Raw genomic sequence first — 17,090 nt, forward strand, 5'->3', positions numbered from 1 at the left:
ACGAAACAAATTTTGATAGTCACAACATTAGCTCTTCAAATAAAATTTTCTCCGAAGTTTCCTCCAAAGCTGGGGGGGGGGGCCCAAGTTGCTATACGTATGTTACAAATGATAGATACGGGTTTATTGACATTCGACACACAATAGAGGGGGGTGTTGTATAGGTCATATGTAGATGCTAGCAGAGTTGTAAATGTGCAGTTTTGAGTTTGTTCCTAATTCACATAAATATACACTGCCTTGGCTTCAAAATATTAGTGAGTCACTGCTCATAAGTAACAGTCAAATAGTCCTTCTATCAACTGTATTTATAGTCGTTGGGACATCACTGTTGTACCTTCTATCAATTGTATTTATAGTCGTTGCGACATCACTGCCGGAGTAACAGTACCTATGAGTAATCTTAACTCACATATTTCCTTAGTTCAGTCAACATTATAATCACAATGTTATTCAGTTTTCATATATTCTACAGAGTACTTCTCTGCAAACTAAAATACAACCCTTTTGCAAAGATTTGTCATGAATCCAAGCAGTCAATCTTTAATGAAGTTTTCATGGGAGATATCCAATCATCCACAAGAATGTACTCCCTCCGTCCCAAAATAACTGTCTCAACTTTGTACTAGCTCTAATACAAAGTTGTACTAAGCTTGAGACACTTATTTTGGGAAGGATGCAATTTTACGTCTCCCCATCATCTCGGAACGCCTTAGCCGATTAGGCAGTCAGCATGTGTCAGCTATTGTTTGATGTTGTGCACACTGTTTCGAGCCCTTGGCCATTTCAACTGAATGAACTACTATTGTTTGATGCTGGCCACTTCTTAGTTTTTGCCGTTGATTAGGCATTACAATCTATGTTTTGCTTCACTTCCCTTGTTACTGAGCTTGACAAGAGTGTCAATGTGGGTGGTGGTTTGTATGTGTTTAAGATGTTTGGTACAGTGTAGATCGTATTGGTTCTCTTTTGCCAGCAGTGACCTCTAAGTTTGCTCAATTGTATATTGTTGATTCTTCTGATGAGTCGCAACGTAGGTTGGATTTTTTACAACAAATAAGTGAAGACATAGAAGACACATCCAAAAGAGCTCATACATAGACACAGACAAAATAAGCCACGAGCACAACCGATTATCAACATTCAACACCGTGATGATTTGGTTTCCCAATAAAACACACAACATACTAGACTACTCGAACACGCCATACAACATGCATGCGTATACAGCTAGGACACCTAGCTAATCATCGGCCACACTAATCACAATTAGCTTAATCCTAGTTGCATTAGGATACAATTATTGCCAACACAAGAGCTAATTGTAGCAGAGAGTGATGCGATCTCCTGCAAAGAAGATTGCGAACCCAACCAGTGGAATAACCATGTCCCCAGCAATGAGAACCACCTTAGCCCACCCACCCATGCATGCGAAGGCGGAAACTCTTGCAAAGACGAAACTATCAAAAATGCATATCATGGAGAGGAAGGAGAGAAGATTGGACACTAGACCGGTGATGAGCGCCCCTCGGCAGCACTTGACAGTTGACGGCAGGAGCTCCTCGAGTGTTTTCTTAGATCACATCATCCACATTACAAGTGTGGCGTAGCAGACCTGCACCGCGCAGCATGCCAAGGTGGCGAAACATGCCAGACGATAGGACGTGCACCGACGGTGGCTTCAAGTAATCGACCTTTATGTCGGTCGTCGCGATGCCAGCCAACAAGGTAGCTGGCTAGCCACGACCCCGAAGCTGCCTGGAAAACACAATCAATTCGTCAGAATAACAAGATAAACAAGTGCAGTCCTCATGAGAGGTAGTTTATCCTCATCCCAGACATGGATCGGCCTAACATCAAGAATCAAATAGCTGTTGGAATGGTCGTGAGTGCTCATCTAAACTCTATTTTCTCCATGAATGACCAAGTAGAGGTGAATTTTATCTGGAACAAAACAAATTTTGATAGTCACAACGTCAGCTCTTCAAATAAAATTTTCTCCAGAGTTTGCTCTAAAGCTCCCCTGCCTGCAACCTATACTATATAACAGACAAATGTGGCCACATGCATGCATGAGCCATCCATAGGTGCACAAAGCAAAATCAGCCCATACATCTTTCGACATGAGACAAAACCAGCCCATACACCTCTTTTTTAAGGAAGAACCTTCCAGGAGAGCCCACCACACCCATGCAGCAATAAACAAAACATGTTTAAACAGACCAAGGAAAGGAAGAATGAGATCGAATGCATCCTAGAACACTTTCACGCACACGCATCGCCCCAACAGAGAAGGTAAAAAAGTTCACAAAACCCAGAAAATAGAACCCTTACGGGCCTAGTCTTCTTAGTATACACCATCAAAGTTCTTGGTGGATGCTTTCGGCAAAAAAATTGATGAATATTAAGCAGAAATTTTGGAGTTATTGACAATGAATGCTTTGGTTGCATATAGCTGTTGCATATGTCGTAAATGGACCATATCATGGAGCCAGCACTGCAATCCCCATCTGGAAAGTACAAGTGGAGCCTAATGAATTCTCAAAGAATTACCACCTTATTGCTAGTCCCCACGAGAGGCAGTTTGTCCCCATCCGCATGGATCCGCCTGACATCAAGAATCAAATAGCTGTTGGAATGGCCGTAAGTGCTCATCTGGAGTCTATTTTCCCCACGAATGACAAAGTAGTGGTGAATTGTATCTGGAACAAAACTCATTTTGATAAGTCACGATGTTGCAGGTGTATCCTTCAGTTTTGGATGACGATAACTCTAGGCTGTACATCTACGCCACTGTAAGTCCATACTATGTATACAAACTTATACAGCTTGATTGGTAATACAAGAGTGTTTAGACAACTATTTTAGTGATTTAAATGCTATTATTATATTAGTTTACCGAGGGAGTACTAGCATAGTTATTTCTTATCCAGGCGAACTGCTAAAATGAAGGATTCCAACACATATGCCTGCAGAATGATGGCGACGTGAATTCGCACTGCTTGAATCATGACTGCGGGGTCATTCAGACAAACCACCAGTTTGCACTTGGGACAAGAATACAAGATTCAGGGACAGGATTCCAATCCAAGGTTGGCGGCAACCTCTACTTCGGGCCTATTCGGAGACTCTCCCGCTCCCCGAGTCCGCTCCAGGAGTTGTTGGAGCTGTAGCTAAAAAGGTGGAGTTGGGAAAAGGCAGCTCCACAGATTCTCAGATTTCATAGAGCTGGAGGGCTGCTGAACAGCTCCTTCGTTGCGGTTGCGCTCTATAGGCAGACCGGGCCGGCGGTGTGGTGGCTGTCCATCAACGAGGTGCCCATCGGCTACTTCAACTCGAGCTTCTTCCCGATGCCCATCGGCTACGTGGATGGGCAGCGGCATGTTAGCCTCGGCGGGGGTCAACGACGCTGCCTCCATCGCCTACTGCCTAGGCATCAATGACGCTGCCTCCATCGCCTACTACCTAGGCAGATCACGACGGCCACGGTTGTGGCAGGGCAGAGGGCTGCGCTCGATCCGGACGGCACAGTGTGCGCCTCACGCTCTGGGATGGATGCCGGCCGGGCTGCTGCTGCTCGCGCTCCAGGATAGAGGCCGGCCGGGCTGCTACGGGCCTCGTCGCGCGTCCTGTGTGTGCGGCTAGGCGTCGTCTATGTGTGCACGGTTCAGAGTTGGCATGAGGTTCAGAGTTTGGTTTAGAGTGTGGTTGTGCGTGACCAGCTGCTGCTGGCCAGAGTAGTGAGATTCGGGGTTCGGTTGTGTGTGCAGCTGGCCGGCGTCAGGTTCAAAGTTTGGCTAGCAACTAAACCTATTTATACTGATGTTTGTTGTACTGCTGAATTTGTTTAGCTAGCAACTAAACAAAAAGATTATGCTACTAGACAGTTAAATGAAGAATTCCAAACATCTTGTCAGCAGTACAATAAACATCAGTATAAATATTTGAACCGATTGCACTATTGTTTGTTAATTCGGTAGCTTATGTCCCCTGCAGCTGCACAAGACATGTACTGCACCATGAACACCACGTACGCAGGGAACGTGAAGGGGAACGAGAGGGTCCAACTAATGCCGCCCGTTGACACGGCAGAGATCCCTTGGGTCAGCCTTGGAAGCACCACCGAGAAGCGGAGAACCAACATCCAGAACGTCCTCAGGACTGTCCTATGGCGTTTTGGTATTCTTGAGTTAATAAAAGTGTTCTTTATCAGGAAAAAAAATGGCCTTCGATATATCAAAATAAAATTTTATGTTTTCTCTAGAAGATGTTTATCATATTTTTGAGCAAAATTACTGCACGCACGACGTTTCTTTTCAATCCTGGTACGATGCCCAACAAACATTCCGAACTGATGTGTCAGGACAAAAATTGTACGTCAAGTGTCATATGTATAGCCGAACTCTATTTTGAGCGGAAACACAATGGATTCGGGCAAGCCGAGTTCATGGATTCATCCGACGAAGATGACGATGAAACAGCGATAATGAGGACGATTTGGATAACTTGAACTCAAAATTAACCTATTTTATTTCAAAACTTGATGTTTGAATTGTAATGTTTATATTTTAATTGTTGTTGCATTGAAATATTTATCTATGAAATAATCGAGCTGCTTATCTTTGATTATTTTCAGTAGCTTCAGTATAAAAAGAACTGAGGGGTGGCATTTGGTTGGAAGAAAATCCTATGCGACCTAGGTCACACGCATAGACAGTGAGACCCTCTCCAGCATCGGACACTTGGCAAGGCAAGTAAATTAATTCTTTAATTCCAATTAATTCTCTATAATCATGTTCCTTCCGTCCCACGGTTACACCAGTCTATCACCATGTATCCTGTAGGACGTCAACAGAGCAAAGGAGCTAGCGGGTGGCCGTGGACGGAGCAGAGCGCCGGTGGGGAGCTATGCAACGAGTAGGACGAGATGCTGGGGCGCCGAGGAGGGCGGTCGTAGACGACGGAGGAGAGCAGCCGGGGCGGCAGCGGCCGCGGCCGCGGACCGCGGCAAGCGAGCTGGAAAAGCACCTCAACGGTGGGCTTCCGGGGCACCGAGGAACGCTGGGTAGAGCAGCAAAGGTAGTGGGGACGGCGTCGGCACTGCCGCGACGAGCGAGCAGAAGAAGAAAGGGCCTACGTGTTGGAAATATGAGCAATTTACCAAATAACTTTGCTAATAGAAATACTAGATAAAGCATGACTAACATAGCAGAAATAAAGCAAGTCATGCAATCTGACAGAGAGAAGGTAAATAGCATCTGCATATATGAACTTGAACTAAACACATCTAGAACAGACACTAGATGAAGTTGCATATATGAAGTAGAACCTAACATATGTAGGGAAGAAACTAGAGCAAAGAACTGTGGCAGGACATCTAACAGAAAGAACAAGAACACGTACGGGATAGCAGCAGCAGAAGCACTGGACTTGGGGTCGACATCTGATACGTCTCCAACGTATCCATAATTTTTGATTGCTCCATGCTATTATATTATCTATTTTGGATGTTAATGGGCTTTATTTACACTTTTATATCATTTTTGGGACTAACCTACTAACCGGAGGCCCAGCCCAAATTGTTGTTTTGTTTGCCCATTTTAGGGTTTCGAAGAAAAGGAATATCAAACGGAGTCCAAATGGAATGAAACCTTCGGAAACGTGATTTTCTCAACAAACGTGATCCAGGAGACTTGGAGTGGGCGTCAGGAAACAATGGAGGAAGGCACGAGGCAGGGGGTGCGCCTACCCCCCTGGGCGCGCCCTCCACCCTCGTGGGCCCTCCGTTGCTCCACCGACATACTTCTTCCTCCTATATATATCCACGTACCCCCCAAACATCCAAGATCACCAAGAAAACCTAATTCCACTGCCGCAACCTTCTGTACCCGAGAGATCCCATCTTGGGGCCTTTTTCGGAGCTCCACCGGAGGGGGCATTGATCACGGAGGGCCTCTACATCAACTCCATGGCCTCTCCGGTGATGTGTGAGTAGTTTACTTCAGACCTATGGGTCCATAGTTATTATCTACATGGCTTCTTCCCTCTCTTTGGATCTCAATACAAAGATCTCCTTGATTTTCTTGGAGATCTATTCGATGTAATCTTCTTTTGCGGTGTGTTTGTCGCGATCCGATGAATTGTGGGTTTATGATCCATATTATCTATGAACAATATTTGATTATCCTCTGAATTCTTTTATGTATGATTGGTTTATCTTTGCAAGTCTCTTTGAATTATCGATTTGGTCTGGCCTACTAGATTGATCTTTCTTGCAATGGGAGAAGTGCTTAGCTTTGGGTTCAATCTTGCGGTGTTTGATCCCAGTGACAGAAAGGGAACCGATACGTATTGTATTGTTGCCATCGAGGATAAAAAGATGGGGTTTATATCATATTGCATGAGTTTATCCCTCTACATCATGTCATCTTCCTTAAAGCATTACTATGTTCTCTTGAACTTAATACTCTAGATGCATGCTGGATAGCGGTCGATGTGTGGAGTAATAGTAGTAGATGTAGAATTGTTTCGGTCTACTTGTCTCGGACATGATGCCTATATACATGATCATACCTAGATATTCTCATAACTATGCTCAATTCTATCAATTGCTCGACAGTAATTCGTTTACCCACCGTAATACTTATGCTCTTGAGAGAAGCCACTAGTGAAACCTATGGCCCCCCGGGTCTATCTTCCATCATATTAATCTTCCAATACTTAGTTATTTCTATTACCATTTATTTTACTTTGCATCTTTTATTTCTCTTTATCATAAAAATACCAAAAATATTATCTTATCATATCTATCAGATCTCACTCTTGTAAGTGACCGTGAAGGGATTGACAACCCCTTTATCGCGTTGGTTGCGAGGTTCTTATTTGTTTGTGTAGGTGCGTGGGACTTGAGCATGATCTCCTACTAGATTGATACCTTGGTTCTCAAAAACTGAGGGAAATACTTACGCTACTTTACTGCATCACCCTTTCCTCTTCAAGGGAAAACCAACGCAGTGCTCAAGAGGTAGCAAGAAGGATTTCTGGCGCCGTTATCGGGGAGATCTACGCACAAGTCAAGACATACCAAGTACCCATCACAAACTCTTATCCCTCGCATTACATTATTTGCCATTTGCCTCTCGTTTTCCTCTCCCCCACTTCACCTTTGCCATTTTATTCACCCTTCTTCTGTTCGTCTTTTCGTTTTCTTTGATGTCTTACTTGGCTCGTTTGCTCATTTGGTTGGAATAGTTGTTTATTTATTTCTAAACAGAAAGCCTAAGATCTATGGATCCTCATTCTCTTGCTAATATTTTTAAGAGATCCAATTATGATGAACCGATTGCTAGTGATTTTCGTGCACTAGATTATCTTTATGAAGTTTTGCTCGAAATTCGTGAATCTGAAAATTATGATGAAATACTTTGTGGAGTGATTCACGATGGATCTTTGAATAAAAATCATGATTGCAATGATGATAGTATAAATTCTATTAATGTAAATTATGCTTATAATATGCAAAACCCTAAGCTTGGGGATGCTAGTTTTGCTATGTCTACTACTTGTTGCAATGATCGTGATTGGGGTGATTCTTCTTTTGATCTTGAAAATTTATTTAAGCCCCATGATGAATATGAGATTGATTATAATGTTTGCAATAATATTAAAAGTGGGATTGAAGAGATTAAAACGTTAGCTATCAATAAACCCACTATTTTGGATTTCAAGGAATTTAATTATGATAATTGCTCTTTGATAGATTATATTTCCTTGTTGCAATCCGTGCTAAATTCTCCTCATGCTTATAGTCAAAATAAAACTTTTACTAAACATATCGTTGATGCTTTGATGCAATCTTATGAAGAAAAACTTGAGTTGGAAGTTTCTATCCCTAGAAAACTTTATGATGAGTGGGAACCTACAATAAAAATTAAAATTAAATATCATGAGTGTTATGCTTTGTGTGATTTGGGTGCTAGTGTTTCCACGATTCCGAAAACTTTGTGTGATTTGCTAGATTTCCGTGATTTTGATGATTGTTCTTTAAACTTGCACCTTGCGGATTCCACTATTAATAAACCTATGGGAACAATAAATGATGTTCTTATTGTTGCAAATAGGAACTATGTTCCCGTAGATTTCATTGTTCTTGACATAGATTGCAATCCTTCATGTCCTATTATTCTTGGTAGACCTTTCCTTAGAACGATTGGTGCAATTATTGATATGAAGGAAGGGAATATTAGATTCCAATTTCCATTAAGGAAAGGCATGGAACACTTCCCTATAAAGAAAGTTAAATTACCATATGAATCTATTATGAGAGCCACTTATGGATTGCCTACCAAAGATGGCAATACCTAGATCTATCTTCGCTTTTATGCCTAGCTAGGGGTGTTAAACAATAGCGCTTGTTGGGAGGCAACCCAATTTTCTTTTTATTCCTTGATTTTTTCCTGTTTAGTAATAAATAATTTATATAGCCTCTGTTTTGGTTGTATTTTTTGTGTTTAATTAGTGTTTGTGCGAAGTAGAACCGTTGGAAAGACTTGGGGAAAGTCTTTTTGATCTTGCTGTAAAAACAGAAACGTTAGCGCTCACGAGAATTGCTGCCATTTTTATTTGGAAAGTGCTATTTAGTTAATTATTTTTTAAGATTATTAATAGATAAATTACTCACGTCCAGCAATTTATTTTAGAATTTTTGGGGTTCCATAAGTTTGCGTTAGCTACAGATTACTACGGACTGTTCTGTTTTTGACAGATTCTGTTTTTCGTGTGTTGTTTGCTTATTTTGATGAATCTATGGCTAGTAAAAGAGTTTATAAACCATAGAGAAGTTGGAATACAGTGGATTTAACACCAATATAAATCAAGAATGAGCTCATTACATTACCTTGAAGTGGTGTTTTGTTTTCTTTCTCTAATGGAGCTCACGAGATTTTCTATTTTGAGTTTTGTGTTGTGAAGTTTTCAAGTTTTGGGTAAAGATTTGATGGATTATGGAACAAGGAGTGGCAAGAGCCTAAGCTTGGGGGTTCCCATGGCACCCCAAGGTAAAATTCAAGGACACCAAAAAGCCTAAGATTGGGGATTCCCCGGAAGGCATCCCCTCTTTCGTCTTTGTCTATCGGTAACTTTACTTGGGGCTATATTTTTATTCACCACATGATATGTGTTTTGCTTGGAGCGTCTTGTATGATTTGAGTCTTTGCTTTTTAGTTTACCACAATCATCCTTGCTGTACACACCTTTTGATAGAGACTCACATGATTGAGAATTTATTAGAATACTCTATGTGCTTCACTTATATCTTTTGAGCTATATAGTTTTTGCTCTAGTGCTTCACTTATATCTTTAAGAGCACGGCGGTGGTTTTATTTTATAGAAATAATTGTTCTCTCATGCTTCACTTATATTATTTTGAGAGTCCTTTAGAACAACATGGCAATAATAAAAACCTTCATGCAAGTGCATTGAATACTATGAGAAGTTTGATACTTGATAATTGTTTTGAGATATGGAGATGGTGATATTAGAGTCATGCTAGTTGAGTAGTTGTGAATTTGAGAAATACTTGTGTTGAAGTTTGTGATTCCCGTAGCATGCACGTATGGTGAACCGTTATGTGACGAAGTCGGAGCATGATTTATTTATTTATTGCCTTCATTATGAGTGGCGGTCGGGGACAAGGGATGGTCTTTTCCTACCAATCTATCCCCCTAGGAGCATGCGCATAATACTTTGCTTTGATAACTTGTAGATTTTTGCAATAAGTATGTGAGTTCTTTATGACTAATGTTGAGTCCATGTATTATACGCACTCTCACCCTTCCATCATTGCTAGCCTCTCTAGTATCGCGCAACTTTCGCCGGTACCACAAACCCACCATATACCTTCCTCAAAACAGCCACCATTCCTACCTATTATGGCATTTCCATAGCCATTCCGAGATATATTGCCATGCAACTTTCCATCATTCCGTTATTATGACACGCTTCATCATTGTCATATTTGCTTGCATGATCATGTAGTTGACATCGTATTTGTGGCAAAGCCACCGTTCATAATTCTTCATACATGTCACTCTTGATTCATTGCACATCCCGGTACACCGTACCGCCGGAGGCATTCACATAGAGTCATATTTTGTTCTAAGTATCGAGTTGTAATTCTTGAGTTGTAAGTAAATAAAAGTGTGATGATCATCATTATTAGAGCATTGTCCCAAGTGAGGAAAGGATGATGGAGACTATGATTCCCCCACAAGTCGGGATGAGACTCCTGACGAAAAAAAAGAAAGAAAAAAAGAGAAAGGCCATTAAAAATAAGGCCCAAAAATATGAGAGAAAAAGAGAGAAGGGACAATGTTACTATCCTTTTTCCACACTTGTGTTTCAAAGTAGCACCATGATCTTCATGACAGAGAGTCTCCTATGATATCACTTTCATATACTAGTGGGAATTTTTCATTATAGAACTTGGCTTGTATATTCCAATGATGGGCTTCCTCAAATTACCCTAGGTCTTCATGAGCAAGCAAGTTGGATGCACGCCCACATAGTTTCTTTTGTTGAGCTTTCATATACTTATAGCTCTAGTGCATCCGTTGCATGGCAATCCCTACTCACTCACATTGATATCTATTAATGGGCATCTCCATAGCCCGTTGATACGCCTAGTTGATGTGAGACTATCTTCTCCTTTTTTGTCTTCTTCACAACCACCATTCTATTCCACCATAGTGCTATATCCATGGCTCACGATCATGTATTGCGTGAAGATTGAAAAAGTTTGAGAACACCAAAAGTATGAAACAATTGCTTGGATTGTCATCGGGGTTGTGCATGATTTAAATATTTTGTGTGGTAAAGATGGAGCATAGCCAGACTGTATGATTTTGTAGGGATAACTTTCTTTGGCCATGTTGTTTTGAGAAGACATAATTGCTTAGTTAGTATGCTTGAAGTATTATTATTTTTATGTCAATATTAAACTTTTGTCTTGAATCTTACGGATCTGAACATCCATGCCACAATAAAGAAAAATTACATTGTGAAATATGTTAGAGAGCATTCCACATCAAAAATTCTTCTTTTATCATTTACCTACTTGAGGACGAGCAGGAATTAAGCTTGGGGATGCTTGATACGTCTCCAACGTATCGATAATTTTTCATTGCTCCATGCTATTATATTATCTATTTTGGATGTTAATGGGCTTTATTTTACATTTTTATATCATTTTTGAGACTAACCTACTAACCGAAGGCCCAGCCCAAATTCTGTTTTTTTGCCTATTTTAGAGTTTCAAAGAAAAGGAATATCAAACAGAGTCCAAACGGAATGAAACCTTCGGGAACGTGATTTTATCAACAAACGTGATCCAGGAGACTTGGAGTGGGCGTCAAGAAACAACGGAGGAAGGCACGAGGTAGGGGGCGTGCCTACCCCCCTGGGCGCGCCCTCCACCCTCGTGGGCCCTCCGTTGCTCCACCGACGTACTTCTTCCTCCTATATATATCCACGTACCACCCAAACATCCAGGAGCACCAGGAAAACCTAATTCCACCGCCGCAACCTTCTGTACCCGAGAGATCCCATCTTGGAGCCTTTTCCGGAGCTCCACCGAAGGGGGCATTGATCACGGAGGGCCTCTAGATCAACTCCATGGTCTCTCCGGTGATGTGTGAGTAGTTTACTTCAGACCTACGGGTCCATAGTTATTAGCTAGATGGCTTCTTCTCTCTCTTTGGATCTCAATACAAAGTTCTCCCCGATTTTCTTGGAGATCTATTCGATGTAATCTTCTTTTGCGGTGTGTTTGTCGAGATCCGATGAACTATGGGTTTATGATCCAGATTATCTATGAACAATATTTGATTCTCCTCTGAATTCTTTTATGTATGATTGGTTTATCTTTGCAAGTCTCTTCGAATTATCAGTTTGGTTTGGCCTACTAGATTGATCTTTCTTGCAATGGGAGAAGTGCTTAGCTTTGGGTTCAATCTTGCGGTGTTCGATCCCAGTGACAGAAAGGGAACCGATACGTATTGTATTGTTGCCATCGAGGATAAAAAGATGGGGTTTATATCATATTGCATGAGCTTATCCCTCTACATCATGTCATCTTCCTTAAAGCATTACTCTGTTCTCTTGAACTTAATACTCTAGATGCATGCTGGATAGCGGTCGATGTGTGGAGTAATAGTAGTAGATGCAGAATCGTTTCGGTCTACTTGTCTCGGACGTGATGCCTATATACATGATCATACCTAGATATTCTCATAACTATGCTTAATTCTATCAATTGCTCGACAGTAATTCGTTTGCCCACCGTAATACTTATGCTCTTGAGAGAAGCCACTAGTGAAACCTATGGCCCCCGGGTCTATCTTCCATCATATTAATCTTCCAATACTTAGTTATTTCTATTTCCATTTATTTTACTTTGCATCTTTTATTTCTCTTTATCATAAAAATACCAAAAATATTATCTTATCATATCTATCAGATCTCACTCTCGTAAGTGACTGTGAAGGGATTGACAACCCCTTTATCGCGTTGGTTGCGAGGTTCTTATTTGTTTGTGTAGCTGCGTGGGACTTGAGCGTGATCTCCTACTGGATTGATACCTTGGTTCTCAAAAACTGAGGGAAATACTTACGCTACTTTACTGCATCACCCTTTCCTCTTCAAGGGAAAACCAACGCAGTGCTCAAGAGGTAGCAACATCCTCTCCAGCCATGTTGTTGATGAGGTTGTCGACGTCGGAGAAGAACTCGTCGTCAGGGAAGTAGTCGTCAGAGTCCGTGATGAAGAAGCCAGTAGTCGCACGGAGCGCTCCCCAAAAACCTTATCAACCTTCTCCCGTACATGACTCAAAAGGTGCGGTTCCGGAGGCCTACGGTCCCGACCTGCGGTGCACGCCGCAAGCCGGGATGGGGAAGATCGTAGCAGCAGCGCAGTTCTCAGGAACCTTGTGGCGAGAGGAAGAGGCTGCGACGGGAGGTGAAGCAATGAAGGGAGACGAAGCGAACAGGCGGCACGCGAAGAGGTGCGTCATTCGTATCGGCTCGGCTCATTCCTGCAACCCGCGGCGCGTCGTGACGAGGCATGGCGTGGCAAGGCGGGCGGAGGAGGAGGAGCGCGCGTGGATATTCCTCTTGTTCTCATGCTCATACATGTGGGGAAAGAGTCTCCCTTATAAAGAGGTCCAACTCCCTCTAAACTAGCAATGTGGGACTAAACTTTAGTTACACCTCTTGCCTTGCACGAATGGGCTGCGTGGGCCTCTAGGATTTATTAGGAATTTCTGAAACTGGTATTGGGTTAGGCCCAAAATAGAAAAAATTCCAGCAATCCCCCACCAGATCCTAGAGGCACACAAAACTTGCCTTTGTTTCCAAAACACTATTTTATATACCTGTACTACAGTGGAGACAATTAAGTTGAACTTCCACCTAGAACTCTATGCTACACTAGTAAGCAACTTGAACAGTGGACTGGGCCTTGAACTGCAAGTTTTCTGTGAATCTAGCTTCACACAAAGCCTTGACCGATACGTGGCTACCATGGGTCTTCCCCGCGGGTGGAGCTTATGCGTCATACTCCGAGACCTTTCATGAGTTTACTAGAGAGAACCCTACTCTCATAGATTGTGACGTTTAACAATCAGACTCATATAGGTGTGTTCTTCAAAAGATGTTCTGCAGGACAACATCCTGCTTAAATGAGCCACTTAGAACACATTAAGATATACATCAACCTGCCATGCAGTTTTAGGAGAGTATTGCATCTTCATGGAGTGGTATTGTTAATAGTAAGGATACTCTCCTCTCAGTTGATCAACTGCTTGTCGTCCACATCTAATATACTGGATCTCCAATCACAAAGAATAGGTTACCACTGTGAACAACTCATATTGTGGGTCTCATACCCATCTCCCTCGATGCATTATCTATCACATTACGTGATAGACCCTTAGTAAAAGGATCTGCCAGATTTTTAGACGTTTGGATATAATCCAATGCAATAACTCCGGAGTTTTTCATTTTCCTGACAGACTTTAACCTTCTCTGAACGTGTCTTGATGACTTCATGTTATCCTTTGAGCTGCTCACTTTCGTGATCACATTCTGATTGTCGCGGTTCATAAGGATACCCGGTACAGGTTTCTCAACAACCGGCAAGTCATTCAAGAGCCGACGAAGCCAATCTGCTTCGACCGTAGCTATATCTAGTGATGTGACTTCTGCTTCCATTGTTGACCTCATTAAGATGGTCTGCTTGCAAGACTTCCAAGAAACAGCGCCACCTCCATGAGTGAATACATAACCGCTCGTGGCCTTTATCTCATCAGCATCTGAGATCCAGTTTGAGTCACTATACCCTTCAAGCACCTTTGGGTGCCCAGTGTAGTGAATTCCATAATTCGCAGTGCCTTTCAAATAACGCAAAACTCTCTCTAGAGCTTTCCAATGCACATCTCCTGGTTTTGAAACAAATCGACTCAGTTTGTTAACAGCAAAAGAGATGTCAGGTCTTGTAGCACTTGCTAAGTACATAAGCGAGCCAATAATCTGAGAATACTTCAATTGGTCTCTAGCAATTCTTTGATTCTTTCGAAGCAACACACTAGCATCATATGGTGTTGGAGAGGGCTTGCAGTCACTGTAGCCAAAGCGACTCAAGATCTTTTCCACATAGTGATATTGAAGCAATGTGATCCCACCATCATCGTCTCTAAACAACTTGATGTTCAGAATGACATCAGCCACTCCTAAATCTTTCATCTCAAAACAGTGAGATAGAAAGTCCTTGACCTCCTTAATAACATTCAGATTTGTTCCGAAAATCAGTATGTTGTCAACATACAAGCAAAGGATAACTCCCTCGTCCCCACCATGGCGATAGTACACAAATTTGTCAGCTTCGTTTACAGCAAAGCCTGCAGCTGTTAAAGTTCTTTTAAACTTCTCATGCCACTATTTGGGTGCTTGCTTGAGTCCATATAGTACAAAGACTTCAGCAACTTGCACACTTTTCTTTCCTGACCATATAGTACAAACCCATCTGGTTGTTCCATATAAATTTCCTCGTCCAACTCTCCATTTAGGAAAGCAGTCTTAACATCCATTTGATGAACGAGAAGACCATGCGAGGCAGCTAGTGAAAGTAGAACTCGAATAGTGGTCAGTCGAGCCACAGGTGAGTAAGTATCAAATAAGTCTTCACCTTCCTTTTGGGTATAACCCTTAGCCACGGGTCGAGCCTTGTACTTTTCAATAGTACCATCAGGCCTAAGCTTCTTCTTGAATACCCATTTGCATCCTATAGGTTTGCACCCATAAGGACGATCAGTTATCTCCCAAGTTTCATTCGCCAAGATGGAATCCATCTCGCTACGAACCGCTTCCTTCCAGTAGTCAGCATCTTCAGATGCATAGGCCACTGAAATAGAACTGGGAGTGTCATCTATGAGATACACAAGAAAATCATCACCAAAGGACTTTGCAGTCCTCTGTCTCTTGCTCCTAGTAGGAAATTCATTGTTCTCCTCCACAGGACTTTCAAAGTGTTCCATCGAAATGGCAAGTTGGTAATTGTAACTGGTTCCTGATTCGATGAACTAGGCATCTCCTGATTAGATGAGGTAGCCATATCCTTCATGGGAAAGATATCTTCAAAGAAAGTCACATCATTCGACTCCATGATCGTACCGACATGCATGTCAGGTGATACGTCTCCAACGTATCTATAATTTTTGATTGCTCCATGCTATATTATCTACTGTCTTGGACTATATTGGGCTTTATTTTCAACTTTTATATTATTTTTGGGACTAACCTATTAACCGGAGGCCCAACCCAGAATTGCTGTTTTTTGCCTATTTCAGTGTTTCGGAGAAACAGAATATCAAATGGAGTCCAAACGGAATGAAACCTTCGGAAACGTGATTTTCTCATCAGATAAGATCCAGGAGACTTGGACCCTCCATCAAGAAAGCCACGAGGCGGTCACGAGGGTGGAGGGCACCCCCCTAGGGCGCGCCCCCCTACCTCGTGGGCCCCTCGAAGCTCCACCGACGTACTTCTTCCTCCTATATATACCTACGTACCCCCAAACGATCGAGGACAGAGCCAAAAACCTAATTCCACCGCCGCAACTTTCTGTATCCACGGGATCCCATCTTGGGGCCTGTTCCGGAGCTCCGCCGGAGGGGGCATCGATCACGGAGGGCTTCTACATCATCATCCAAGCCCTCTGGTGAAGTGTGAGTAGTTTACTTCAGACCTACGGGTCCATAGTTAGTAGCTAGATGGCTTCTTCTCTCTTTTTGGATCTCAATACAATGTTATCCCTCTCTCTTGTGGAGATCTATTTGATGTAATCTTCTTTTTGCGGTGTGTTTGTTGAGACCGATGAATTGTGGGTTTATGATCAAGTCTATCTATGAATAATATTTGAATCTTCTCTGAATTCTTTTGTGTATGATTGGTTATCTTTGCAAGTCTCTTCGAATTATTAGTTTGGTTTGGCCTACTAGATTGGTTGTTCTTGCCATGGGAGAAGTGCTTAGCTTTGGGTTCAATCTTGCGGTGTCCTTTCCCAGTGACAGAAGGGGCAGCAAGGCACGTATTGTATTGTTGCCATCGAGGATAACAAGATGGTTTTTTTTATCATATTGCATGAAACTATCCCTCTACATCATGTCATCTTGCTTAAGGCGTTACTCTGTTTTTAACTTAATACTCTAGATGCATGCTGGATAGCGGTCGATGAGTGGAGTAATAGTAGTAGATGCAGGCAGGAGTCGGTCTACTTGTCTCGGACGTGATGCCTATATACATGATCCTACCTAGATATTCTCATAACTATGCTCAATTCTGTCAATTGCTCAACAGTAATTTGTTCACCCACCATAGAATACCTATGCTCTTGAGAGAAGCCACTAGTGAAACCTATGGCCCCCGGGTCTCTTTCTCATCATATCAATCTCCATCACTTTATTATTGCTTTGCTTTTACTTTGCTTTTACTTTTTACTTTGCATCTTTATACCAAAAATACCAAAAATATTATTTATCA

Source organism: Triticum urartu, chromosome 5A (assembly GCF_056163025.1).
Source record: "Triticum urartu cultivar PI428250 chromosome 5A, HENAU_Tu73, whole genome shotgun sequence".
Classification (NCBI taxonomy): Eukaryota; Viridiplantae; Streptophyta; class Magnoliopsida; order Poales; family Poaceae; genus Triticum; species Triticum urartu.